This window comes from Chinchilla lanigera, unplaced genomic scaffold (genome assembly GCF_000276665.1).
Source record: "Chinchilla lanigera isolate Chin_1 unplaced genomic scaffold, ChiLan1.0 scaffold00075, whole genome shotgun sequence".
Lineage (NCBI taxonomy): Eukaryota > Metazoa > Chordata > Mammalia > Rodentia > Chinchillidae > Chinchilla > Chinchilla lanigera.
The window spans coordinates 9,309,687-9,320,961 of record NW_004955476.1 but is presented as its reverse complement, the minus strand read 5'-3'; the positions used below and the strand labels follow the sequence as shown (position 1 = coordinate 9,320,961).

Sequence of the window (11,275 nt, the reverse complement as noted above, 5' to 3'; positions counted from 1 at the left end):
GTATGGAGGGAAGGAACTCAGCTACTGGTGGGAACAAGAGTCAGGTCTTTCCTCAGACTGAAGCTGAGAACAAGTCAGCTTGCGAGGAAAGGCACTGCGCTGAGCTGTCTTCCCAGCTCTGTCTCTCTCCTCCTGTGCTCTTTGTCAGAGTCCATGGTCATATCAATCCAGCCCCTGGTGCAAAGATGTTGAAAAATTACCCGTCCAACAAATGGATGAACATCTGGATGCCTTTTTATTAGGTATTGATTGTTGCATCACCAATCACCCTGAGACCTCGTGGTTCGGCCATAAGCAGTTGACAACTCCCCCAGTGTTTACGGGCCAGGAATTTGGCAGCAAAGTGGCTGAGCAGCCATTGATTGGAGCCTCACGTGGGATGGACGCAGAAGGGCACCAAAGATGCTGTCCTCTGTTGCTTTCTCGATGGGAGGCCTCAGGTCCTCTCCACAGATTTCTTTAGTGACTGGCGAGAATAAGGCAGAGGTTGCAATGTTTCTTCTAATCTTGCTCCTGAACATCCTGGTTCTGCACAGAGGAGACTGTTTTTACCTTCTGTATCAAGGAGCCACCCTGGTTCGCTCTGGAGAGAGGCCGTTCAAAGGTCTGAGTTGCAGAAGACCCGGATCATGATGGCGCCGTTGTGAAGCCCGACTACCACAGCCTGCAACAAATCAAAACCCTCCTCTTTATTCTTACCTTTGAATCAGTGTAAGTGAAAGTGAGATCTTTCAAGTTGCTTCCGATTTGGCTTTTGAAAATGAAAGTCTCTGGTACTGGTGACTCTTAGACTCTTGGTACCATAACATAAAAGGTATTAGCAGCTAGAACTGCAGATGTGGAAGCATGCTTTGGGGAAGACGGCCTCTACGAATACACACAGCTACCATTTCTTTACCACCCCTTAAATATGCACAGTGAAGTCATTACTGCTCTTTCTGGGATGAAATGGAGTTAAGCTTTTCTGAGTAATCCCACAGCCTTTCCTAATCTAATCTGTGTACCGGTTTAGGGCAAACCCACATGCGGAAGAGGAAGTGTGGTTTAGGAGGCTGAGTTCGCCTTGCGGGGTTGGCAGCACCGACCTGATCTTCTTCTGCCCAGTGGGTATTTTCCCTGGTAAGAACTGGCACGAACTCCTTTGCTCCTAGGCCTGGAAACAATGGGAGGCCGTGTACAGCCACCCCGAACTGGAAGGGGCTCAGGCCTGAGCCGTCCATCATGTCCCTGCCTTCCCCTTTTGCTCGAGGGCTGTGTGTCTCCGCACTTCCTCTGGTTCTGCGCACAGCCAGGGACAACGCGGGATTTAGATTATTTTACAGCACGAGGGAGGAAGGGCAGAGCACAGGCTCTGCAGAACTCCCCGTGCCAGTCTGCCTCCCAAACCTGGGTCACCATCTCCTTTCTCCTCTGGTGTCACTTATGAATTTCAGGCAAGAAACTCCGAGGGTGTCCCCATCTGAAGCAAAGTTGAAATTTATTTAACATCCCTATTTTATTTTTGCTTCTGGGGCATTCACCTGGGGCTTTCCTACAGACTTTGGTAATTATCATTTTTCACCTGTATCATTTTTCAGCTGTAAGTATTTCTGAGGCGCCTGTTGTGTGTCCTCAGGTGTGAGCAGTACCGGTGACAGCAAGAGCTCCTGGCTTTGTGGGAAACACCCCCAGGTCAGCGTGTGCTAAGCTTGTGACAAGTGCCGGCATCAGCGACTGACTTCTGCGAGGGGTCTCAAAGGAGATGAGAAATGAGTTGGAGCTGAGCTTTTAAAGAATACTTCACCAACATGGAAATGTATCAGTGGGAGAGTCTCCACCACCTTGCAGCCCTCAGCTGGACACAGGGTGGGCTGCCTGGAGGGATACGGGTCAAAGGCGAGAAACGGTGCAAGGGGACGGAGGAGCCAGGCAGAGCTGTGTGCTGGGGCTGCAGCGGTCCAGACTTCAATTCCAAAGAATCTGCATTCATGCCAGAAGCCAGGGGTTCTGAGGGTTTTCAAATTCTTTTATTTGTATTTTTTATCAGCAAACGAAATAAACGAAATAGCCCATAGAGTCCTGCTCTTTCACGCAGATACGAGAAGCAGGTTAATTTGCTGCCACTGGGTGAGGACTACAGCACACTATGGCTGGATCTCCCTCCCCTCCCCTCCCGCTCCACACAGAAGCTGCAGGTCTGCAGGACAACAAACAACCAGAGCCGGAGAACAAGTGCTTCCAGCCACAGGGCTGTGGAAGTGTGTGTGTGTGTGTGTGTGTGTGTGTGTGTGTGTGTGTTAACTGGCGTCAGTTTGGAAGTAGATTTGGAGGGAGACTAGTTAGCGGACAGTTGTGCTAACCCAAACCAGACTCCTGTGGGGTCACAGAGTGTGTGTCTGAGATCTTATCTAGCTCCGGACTGACCACCCTTCCTCAGTGTGGCCGCCAGACCTCCTTGGCCAGTGACAGGGACTCTGCCTCCCGCCAGCCACTCTCAGTGCAGATGTTACTTGTGCTCAGAGTTTCGGCCTGGGACCCCATCTGCTGCTTCCCTCAGCGCTTGGGTAGGGATCCAAAGGCAAACCCTCTGTCAGTGGTGGCCTTTGCACACTCCCTGATGGGTCAACCCAGTGCTGGTGCTGTTCTTAGCCTGTGTAGGCAGGTAAGGAAACAGAATGCGCTCAGCCGCAGAGGAAAAGCTCCTCCAGAGTTAGAGGGTCAGGCTCAGAATGACACCATTACCATGTAGTTAGGAGACCCTGAGAAGCCATGGATTCCGCCTGATTCAGGGACGGTGGGAGGCAGCATATGCCCTGGGAGGCTGCATCTCCTCCTCAGTATACGAACGAGCTGTGCAGTGCTTTGTGAAGAGCAGGGAGTGAAAAGGAAGTGTGACAGAGAAGGAAGGACACTGTGTGCAGTGAGCGTGGTGTGAGCATGTGCAGAGGGGTGTGTGAGTGTGCACAGAGGGGTAGAGTGAGTGTGCCTAGAGGGGTAGAGTGAGTGTGCACAGAGGGGATGGAGCGAGTGTGCACAGAGGGGTGGAGTAAGTGTGCACAGAGGGGATGGAGCAAGTGTGCACAGGGGGTGGAGTGAGTGCCCACAAAGGGGTGGAGTGAGTGTGCACAGAGGGGATGGAGCAAGCGTGCACAGAGGGGATGGAGTGAGTGTGCACAGAGGGGTGGAGTAAGTGTGCACAGGGGGTGGAGTGAGTGTGCACGGGGAGGTCTGAAAATCCCCCTGCTCCATCTCCACTGCTCTCATCCCCTGGTCCAGGGCAGGACTTCTAGGGTGGCTGTCAGGATTACGCCCTGGATCAGGGCTGCTGCAGTTCATGACCCAAGGCCTCCAAGGATCACTTAGGCTTTCTCTGCTCTAGCCTCCTGGTTGGGAGAATGAGGACCGTTGGAGCTGTCATATATGGGCAACACCAGGAGCAGGCCAGGCACGCGGGAGGAGATCCAAGAACACCACTCTGGAGTCGCTGGCATGCTTTGATCCTGGGGAACTTGAGAAGAGCAGGTGAGAGACCCACGGGAATTTCAGACACAGGTTCACTGGGACACGGTGGTGGTGAGAGGACTCGGGCTTTGGTGCTATGTGTCCCTGTGGTGCAAGCTGGTCCATCTGGGTCACTCTGAGTTGCCCAAGAACCTTTCTCCAATGCACTTAGAACAGGCTGAGGAGCAAGTTGTTCCTCAGGTCACAGTTGGAGCTGCTGGCACAAGGAGTGTGGATTTCAGAAGGAGCCTTGGGGCGCTGGAGCCTCCAGGGTTGACCTGTCTTTGAAGTTAAAGCCTTCTGGCATCTGCGTGTTTAGGTGGAGGCCCTGGCCATGGGGCCGAGCAAGGTCACTGCCAGCCCAAGCGTGAGGACAGCATGTTCTTCTAGCCCAGGCCGGCCTGAACCCTGGCTTTGGTCACTTAGCTCTGGACAATCGGCACTGTGATCTGGGAGAGTGAACACTGACCCTGGAGTAGCCAGACCCTGCCAAGTGTGTTCTGAACTGGTTATTCCAATGCTCTGTGTCTGGATCTTCTTTTCCTCACCTGTAGGTTAGACGGAACAGTGAGCCCAGCCCCGCCCTCCTAAATGCACTCTATTCTAGACAGTGCAGGTGAGGGTCCCATGAGCCCTGGGTAGGAAAGTCCTAAAAATAGGAGGCTGGGCCATTCCTGCCCTGGGCTGTGTCCTGATCTTCCCACCTACACCTGTAACTTCGCTCCCAGGGAACGCTGCTTGAAACCTCCCTATACTTCTCCTTTCTGCTGTCATCTCAGTTCCCTATTATCCATCACTTCCTCAGTGAATGTGTCCCTAAGACTGAGCTGAGTGGCCTTTCTGAGTCTTTCCTAGAAAATGCCCTTGCTCTTTCATTATCACAAGTTTCTCATTGCAGTTTTAGTGGTTGGGATGAGCTCGGGGCCTTGAGCATGCTCAGCACACGTTCTGCTCCAGGACACCCCTCCCAGCCCCATCACAGTGCTTCTTGCAGTGTATTGGAACTGCCATCTAACCGTCTCAGTGATGAGTGTGCGTGGATTTCTGGGGATGGAACTGTGTCCTGGTCCCCGTGGTCACCCGGCCCTAGAACAATGTGCATGCATACCCGAATGAACCGATGAACAAATGACTAAATTGCAATGTAGATGCACATGGCTTTCAGTGTTGTTCAACCAACATGTAGAACATGATCCCTCGTCCCAGGTTCTGTTAGTGCTGGGAATACAGAGCCAGACCAGAACATTCCTTGCAGCCCCCACTTGCTTGCAGTAGGGAAGGTTGGTTGTAGGAGGATCGGTGTGGCAGCTTAATAAGCTGAAGCTGTGGGCTTCCAGATGTGCTGTGAGACCCATCTGATGCCAACACAAGACACAGCCTCGTTACGTGTGAGAAGGGGGGCACTGTTCCCCTTGTGGCTGGTAGGGGCATGAATGAGCCAAGTGACGTAGAAGCCAATATCACAAGAGTATTCCTAATGAATTAAGATGGCCTGTAATTTAGGAAAATAACTTCAGAAAATAATTTCAATCAGCTGAGACAACGGTAACCATCTACCACAACCCTACTTGTTCAGTCTTCCCTGGGCTCCTCCCTCCATGAAAAAGGTTTTACGTTCCTGTTCTTCTTCCTAAAATAGATTCCAGGGAAAATGACGACATTGGCCCTGATCTATTTTAGAAAGAATGCCAAGGTTCCATCATTTGCTTTTGATTATGCAAACCTACCTCAATTTTGCTTTTCCTGGGACTTTAGTAAATGTCTTCACCCATTTTTTTTTTTTCCTATGGAGCTGGAATGAGCAGGTTCTATATTGGGATCCAGGGGACTTTTGCTCTAAGCCAAACTATAATTAGCTCTGTGACCTTCGACAAGTCACTTAATCTCCCAAGCTGGTTCTTTATTCTCAAGCAAGGTCTTTGATTCTAGGTAGGGTTTAATCAAGCCGAATGGGAGGTGTGGAGTCCTCTTTGATGTCTTATTTTCTCATAACTACCCCTCCCCCAAAACAGCTTACAGAGACATCTTATAAATTTTTCTGTCCTCATTATCTTCCAAAGTCATTGTTTTTTAAATACCGAATATTAGTTTAAGGTCTTACCAAGTGCCAAGCCATCCTTCCAATGGCCCTATCAGGAAGGCCCCTGCTTTTACAAACAGGCAACAAAGAAACAGATCTCTAAACGCGAGAGTGGAGGCACTGTGTTTGCGGAAGTGTGGATGTGTAGGACTGGGAGACCAGCAGCATCTGGGGTTGGTACATTCAGTGAAAATCGTATCTCCCTGAATCTCAGGAGAGCCCAGAGTCAGCCCCAAACTTTTGTTACCCGACTGTCTGGTTCAATGGGGTAATAGTTTAAAAGGAAGAAGGGACAGAAGAGCGAAGGAAAGATCAAAACAAGGAGAGAAAGCAGCAACATTGGTGGTTCAGGGATTCTCAGTCCTCGCTTCCCTAGGGATGTGGATTCTTCCCTTCCACACTCAGGCCTCCCCCTCGGGGCTGTTGAACGACGAGCAGAATTTGAATTCAGGTCTTTAAACTCAGTGTTCTTTCTGACTGGCAGAAGCAGCTGGACACTAAACCCTAGAAGCTCTTCTCAAAGCTTTGGGATTCTGTTTCCAGATCCTTTCAAGATGGCAGCAAGCCTTCATTGGTTCAGGTTGAAAAGGGGCCATCTTCCTTGTTTTTCCTTTTTAGAAAAATAAGTCTGTGGTCCCAGCATGCAGAGAAAGGTTATGTATTTCTGTGTCAAAATCAGGTGTTCATCCTACTGGCTTGTTTTTAATCACACCTCTCTCTTCTGATGTACCGACCTACTGCTAATTTGTGCTTCATTCGCTTAGGCTAGACAGGTAGAGCTAATGAACTCCACCTCTATTTCCAGATTAGGGCTAAATTAGGCATTAAAATATGGTCACATATGTCAGAGCACCTGCATTTAGTCATCTTCTTGTTTTCAATTGCTAGCCTACAGTCTTGGCTCTTATCTATATTTAAAACTGACATTGTTAAATGCATAAGCACATCTGAATTATTTATATTTAGGTTTATACAGTCTCCAGCTGCAACCATATATTTCAATATCTTTAAATTCCACGTTGCCATCTGGACCAGATTGCTGCTAAATCAAATCAGATAAACGTTACCTTTCCACTACCTCTGATTTATATCAACCATTCATTTCCAAAAGCACAGCCCTGTTAAATCCAATCTACTTTCAAAAAGCTTATGAAATTAGCTCAGTTTTGTGGGTTTGATATTCTTTCACTGAGGCTTCAGCTTTGAAAAGGGCCATGTGGGTGGATGGAAAGCAGTATGGAACCAGCAGAGCTAGGAGCCGTAGATTTCATTGATTATTGTGCAAATCTTCTGAGCCTGACTTCATCCAATTACTCAAGACTTTCCCCTAATCATGTTATTGTGAGCTAGTTTATAGACCCCAGAAATTGAATATGCAGCTTCGAAAGTGTTAGGATGTTCTCTGTAATTCAATCTGACTTCTCTCTGAGCAGGAGGAACATTTTAGCCAAATAGTGAGGAGGGAGATAGGAAGATGGAACTTCTATAATTACATTTTTTTGTAGCCTGCTTGACACACACACTTTTTTTTTTAGCCTGGATAACAAAGGTGGGGCAATAAACTAAATGAGTCAGAGTCAGTGGCTTTTCAATAGAAAAGTCCAAATCTAAGATCCCTATTGATTTGTGAAAACAATAATGGCCTATAATTTTGTCAATAAACAGAGTCAATATCTCAAGAAAAGCATTAGAGCATTTCAGCAGGAAGAAAGAAGGAAAGGAGGGGCAGGGCAGGATCTAAAGACGCAACACTTTGAGTGGTATGCGTACATTTCAGTCAGTTACGGATAGTCACCTACAGATACGACTTCTTTTCTGTACCCGTTCGATGCCAAGCCTGCGCTCATTTCACAGGTCTAATGACTGGAACATGAAATAGTCTCCAAATAGCTCCACCAAATGGATGTGTCGTCCATCACCTTAAAGTTGGGATGATGTCATAAATGGTCGCATTCTGATCCTTCCTGTGTGCTCTAAATGGGAAGAGGGAGGGAGAAATCTGTGAGAAAGTGGTTTGCATGTGGTATTCTAAGTCTGTGTAGACTGAGTCTGAATACAAATCCTAAATGTAGCAATGGAAAACCTGTTCTTTTTCAGTATGACTAATGCTAATTTTTCTTGGGCACAAAAAAGAAATATGTCTCTCTTTAATGGTAAATTACCATTTATTGTAAATGTGCCGTATGAAGGAAGCCATAAGTCATTATTATTGACCTATTATGATTCATTCTGCCTTACCCTGAATTAAATAAAAATGTGCACTTTAGGATAATACACTTTTAGTTCAAATGCTCTTTTATTGGACTCCTGCCCGTTGGATTTTCCAACCACATAGCTCTGGGCTAACACTCGACTTGCGGAGTGGCTATCTCGTCACCACTGCCGGTCCTTCATTCTGTCCCAGGCCCTGGAGGTGGTTCACAGTCTCTGACTTAGTGCCCAAAACCTTCATCTACGCTGCAGGGAGATAAAAATGTCAGGGTGTGTGTGGTGCAAGACCAAGGAGGAAAAGCCAAGAGAGAAACTTACTAGGCTGAATAGAATGTGAATATATGCAGAGAAGTTGGGGCAAAGTTATTTATGAGGAAAGAAGAATTTTAAATCAGATGGGTCCGATAAAAGGAAAAACAAAAACATACCGTTAGTCCCTTGAAAATATAACAAACCTTGCTCCAGGAGAGAGAAACGAGTACATTGTGAAGTAGAAAGTAGAAAGTAGAGAGGGAAGGGTTCCTTGCTAGCTAAAGCAAAGGTTGCTAAAAATATTCTCAACCATATATAATAGAATTGTCTCTGGGTGAAGGTGATATACATGGTTTTTCTTCTATTTTCTATCTGCCTTATCTGACACATTGGCAATTAGTATGCATTCCTTATTTAATAAAACACGTATGTCATAATGTGTTTTAAAAGTAGTTTTACTTTCCCTAACAGGGTGAGTTCTGGGGACTTCTAATCAAATGATAATTTCCTATAAATGTCTGAGGTTCAGTTTCTACTCAGAGGAAGAAGCCATTGACTCAAGGAACTTGAACTGAGACAGCATTTCTGAGCTGTGCTCCAGATGTACGTGTTTGTCACGTGGGTGCCACTGCTGTACCACGCTCTATTCCTAGGCCAGAATGCAGAGTGTCAAACATTAAATGGGAATGCAAAAACACAGTCAAACAACAGGAGCAGCGTGGCATAGAAAGAACCACAGGCTCTGACTCTGATGGCAGGATCTGTGGGTGCTGAGAGAGAGAAAGAGGGGGCAGAGAGAGAGGGATGGAGGGAGAGAGAGGGAGAGAGAGCGCTTCAGGAAGCATAAAGCATCATTTGTAAATGAAGAGTAAGACTTCAAACTACTTCTGAAGAAGTGCGACAGTGTATTGCCATTGCAAAAAGATGTAATATCAAGTGTCATCAAGGAGTACAAAATGTTTCCAGAAGAGTGAAACAGAGGGTAAAAAAAGGGCAGACCAGGAAAATTATTCTAAGGATAAAAGTGTGTGTGTGCCAATTAGTAATAAATATTGTAGGAATAAAAATAGCCCTCGGCATGAAGAAGGAAGGTTACTTAGTAATTAAGGAAATCGAGAGGCTTATTGGACATGTAAGATATAGGGAAGGAAGATAATGAAAGCTTAATTGCAGATAAAAATTATAAGAGTGTCAAAAATGACTGAGGAGTCTGAAGTCACAAATGAAATGGAAATATCAAAGGCACGCAGATGACATACTGCTTGTGTCTTAATTGCCGTAGGTAAAAAGGAAGAGGGAGAAAGGATCACAGTAAAAAGCAGAGCTCCTGGCTTTGAAAGGCACACACAAGAGGATGGTCACACAGTGACAGCCCAGGGCGTGGTTTAAACACAAGTCACTTGGGGCTGGGGATTTAGCTCAGCGGCAAAAGCGCCTGTCTGGCAAGTGCAAGGTCGTGAGTTCGGTTCCCGGTACCAGAGAAAAACCAAAAAAAAAAAAAAACAAATAAACACAAGTCACTTGAAGACATGTGCCCTTAAGAGAGTCAATTTTTAAAAACTTAGGCCATCTGGGCATTTTACATCTCTTTTTTTTATTTCTCCTCACATGCTATTAGGTTAACCTATGTGAGATTACTGATGTTCAACAGTTATTGAATTTGCAATTTCATAGGCTTATTTAATAGCATGCTCAGAGTAACTATTGCTTAATGTTAAGATTAATCATTTATGGACTGTTTCTTGGATTCTCCATGCAAAACCTAATTTTGGAATTAAAGAAAAATAAGTCCTGTCTAGCCTAAAGCTAAATTCTTCACTAGCATGTATTAATTTCTCTGAATGTGAACTCTTTGGGGGGAAAACCTCCTCTATTTTTCATTATATATTCCAGGTGTCCAGACCCAGAAAGTAGGGGCTGGGGATTTAGCTCAGTGGCACAAGTGTCTGCCTGGCAAGTGCAAGGTCCTGAGTTCGGTATTCCCGGTACCCCCCCCAAAAAAAAACCAAAAAAAAACCAAAACAGACACAGAAAGTGTTTGTCACTGAACGGGGGCCCCCTGTACAGTCTCACTGAATGGTGAGGTGCACTATTTCAATATTTTAAAAAAGAAAGCTGTTGGGGCATCACTTGCATTGTGTCCTAAAGTGAGGCCCAGATGTTAGGGGTGGACAATGTTGACAGTCTCTGTAACATTCTCCCTATTCTAGAAGTTCCACAAAAATAAATAATAGAAACCACGAATACTGAGCATCATTAAATGAGTCTAATCCTGCTTGATGGATTTTGATAAATATTTATATTAAGGGAAACATTTCAGCATCCCTCAAGGGGTTATTCTGGAGGCTAACAAGACAAGACAGTTATTTTCAGCAACAGCCAAATAATTGGTATTTGATAGAGTTGTCGGATTTGCTGATAATTAAAATTATAAATGGGTCTTGTTTGGCCCGAGTGATTAAGCTCATGCTCCGGCGACTCTGGCCTTTATGCACTAGGGCATGTAATTAGACCCCTCTTTGACCTTTGAATATCACGGTGACCACATCTAGGCTGTGACATCCGTGGCCTACATAAGTACTTTGAACCAGCTGGCATTTTCAGACAGAACTAACACAGGCTCCTATTACCATTCCTGGGCCCATCACAGACGATGACAGAGAAATGACTTGGGAATGTCTCGTCCTGGGCATGTTATGCTATCGTATCCTAGAGCATGCTTTTATTCCCTGAGAAAGTTGCTGATAGGCACATGACTCAAAATACATTTTCTATAATTTCCCTTTCTCTCTGTGAATTTCTCTCCTGTGCCCTATATGCTAAACTCTTACAGGAAGAGGCTGTGGTGTCTGTGTTTAGTGGTGGATGTGGTGGTCTGGATCCCTCTGGGTGCTGTTAGGTTGAACCATATGCAATTATCGATATTCAACTGGTATTTATATCCTTACCACCTGAGTTGGATTCCCTGTATATGTCTAAATTTAGAATCACAGCACTGTAGAACTTCATTCCTGGCAAGGAGAATATATCTATTTGGATGCTTTTCTTTTATAGGTGGAGAAATCAAAGCAGACAGAGGCTAGAGGTGAAACGTTATGCTGAGAAGCCCTAGCTGATGAGTGGGGTCAGGACCAGAACTGAGGCATCCTGACATCTCCTTTCTAGCTTTCCTCCCTTCAAGATGACCTTCAGCTGCTGAGAAACTGTTCTCCATTATAGGCTCATAAACTGAATAGCTTTTTTCTTCTCTAC

General features: G+C 46.0%; 1 long non-coding RNA gene across 2 annotated transcripts; it reads right to left on the bottom strand.

Annotated features, from left to right (window-relative positions):
* Positions 1–216: 216 nt before the first annotated feature.
* Positions 217–7,491, bottom strand: LOC102022281. 2 transcript variants are annotated; one of them, XR_263629.1, is made up of 2 exons: positions 7,331–7,491; positions 217–664 (listed from the first exon to the last, which is right to left on the bottom strand). It is a non-coding gene; the product is annotated as an uncharacterized LOC102022281 (long non-coding RNA). The 2 variants fall into 2 exon arrangements; XR_263628.1 differs by having other exon boundaries at positions 7,356–7,491.
* Between the last annotated feature and the right edge of the window lie 3,784 nt (positions 7,492–11,275).